The following is a 2,285-nucleotide window of genomic DNA, read 5'->3' as shown; positions in this document are numbered from 1 at the left end:
CATGCAACCTGGGGCAGAACATGTAAAATGGGGGAGAGGAGGAGGCGGGTTCAGGTAGTGTATGGTGGACATGGAATTATGGCGAAGTGGTTGGGGTATGAAAGTGGGTCTTCAGAGATTCAGGTTTTAAGCTCTGCACAAAATACCCCAAGAAAAGTATAGGCAGTGGGAAGGCTTAGTGTCTTAGGGAAGTACAGTAAGGAAACCAGACTCTCCTCTAAATTTCCTCCACAACAGCCTGCTTCCATAGTAACCTGTCCCAGTTGTCACTCTTCAGAGCCCGCCCCTGACCGGATATGGTTTAGCTCACTTCCTGTGAGGAGGGGAGGAGCTGGGTTTTAGTGCCCGTGGCAGGAAAGCGGCCTCTGCTGCTCAGGCCCTGCTGCTCACGCTGCGCTGTTGGTGATTTCTCAGAGAGGTCTGCAGTCAAGGTAAGGACCCTGAATGTGTACCAAGGGGGAATTATGTCTGGAATAATCACAGGAGCTGTGCTAGCTCTCACTCAGGCTTGCCCTGGGAAGCGTCTTGTAGCTTTGTATGTTTCTGAGAGGAAAGGGGACCCCTACTCTTCGAAAGTAACTCTGCTTCTGAAAATGGTGGCTTCATAGGTCACAATTCAAGCCAGGCTTTGACTTTTAAATGGTAAGTCAAGGACCTTGAACTAAATTTATGTCCAGTGTGAGCTGTCCTGGCGGCCCTGGGCTCTACAGTGTCCGGTGGTGGAGTACAGAAGCAAAGGAAGTCTATCTGACTTCATCACCAGTAAAATCGGTAGTTAACGTTCAGTGGAATGAAGAACCAACTCCTGCGAGCTCTGTACTATTTTTTTTCCCTTACAGCCAGGGTTTCTCTGTAGCTTTGGATGTTATCCTGGAACTAGCTCTTGTAGACCAGGCTGGCCTCTAACACACAGAGATCTGCCTGACCCTGCCACCCAAGTGCTAGGACTAAAGGCTTGGGACATCAGAGCTTTGCTCTCTACTTATTCTTAAATGCCTGAGGTAGAGCTTAAAACCCAAATCTCGGAAAAGCATGTGAACAGCTAGGGGGTTGGTCAGGCCCAACACGGGCTGGTAGGAGGTCTCAAGGTGACAAAAGAAAGAGATTCATCGTGTTTAAGATAGCCACGCCCATCTCGTGGTGGTCAGAGGAAGTGCCATGCGCAGAAGATACCCCAAGGCTTTGCTTAGCCACTCCCATCCCGTGGGAGTCAGAGAAAAGCCTAACTCTGGTAGCCACTCCTATCCTCTGAGTATCAGGAGAAAGTCTATCTCTGGTAGCCACTCCCATCCCGTGGAAGTCCGATGAAAGCCTATCTCCAGTAACCACGCCCATCCTGTGGGAGTCAGTAGAAACCCTATTGCCTGTAGCCATGCCCATCCTGTGGAGTCAGAAGAAATCCTACCTCTGGTAGCCACTCCCATCCTGTGGGAGTCAGAGGAACTCCTAACTATGCTAGGCATGCCCATCCTGTGGGACTCATGTGACTTGGGTGAGCAAGCACATTCCCTGGGAGTCAGAGGAATCCTAACCTGTGCAATCATGCCTAGTCTTGGCAGTCATAAGGAACGCTATACCAGAGATAAAAAGAGGCTTTTTTTTTTAAAGATAGGTTTTCTCTGTAGCTTTGAAGCCTCTCCTGGAACTCACTCTGTTTTCCACTCAGGACTGGAACATAAAGAAATCCATGTACCTCTGCCTTCAGACAGCTGGGAGCTACCAAAGTGTGCATAGTCACCACCCAGCTATCTGGAAGCTTTTTTTTTTTTTTGGTTTTGTTTTTTAGTTTTTTCGAGACAAGATTTCTCTGGTTAGCAGTCCTAGCTGTGCTGGATCTAGCTATTGTAGAGCAGGCTGACCTCGAACTCACAGAGACGCACCTCCCTTTTATATTCTCCCAAACTACTCTTAAGAATCAGAAATGGAGCACAGCAGTGATGGCACAAATCACAGCATTTGGGAGGCAGAGGCAGGCAGAGGCTCTGTGAGTTTGAAGCCAACCTGGTTCTCTAAAGCATGTTTCAAGTTCCAGTACTACTAGGGTTATTACAGAGAGATACCCTGTCTTTAAAAAAAGGAGAACATCAGAAATGGAAGGATAGACAGAGAGCACAGCTGGTGTATACTGTTTGCTTAGCTTTCGTGAAACCCTAGGTAAAGTGGCAAATATGGCAAAAACAGACGTTATTAAATATAAACATATAATGTGAAAGAGTTAAATCGTCCTTCCAATACTCTCCTGTACTGTTAGGGAGAAGTAAGAAGATAAAGGGACATTGTCCAGG

The sequence above is a fragment of the Alexandromys fortis genome, unplaced genomic scaffold (assembly GCF_014885135.2).
Source record: "Alexandromys fortis isolate MF-2015 unplaced genomic scaffold, M_Fortis_MF-2015_v1.1 scaffold_567, whole genome shotgun sequence".
Classification (NCBI taxonomy): Eukaryota; Metazoa; Chordata; class Mammalia; order Rodentia; family Cricetidae; genus Alexandromys; species Alexandromys fortis.
The sequence above is the reverse complement of the archived record's forward strand: the minus strand, read 5'-3'. Positions refer to the sequence as shown.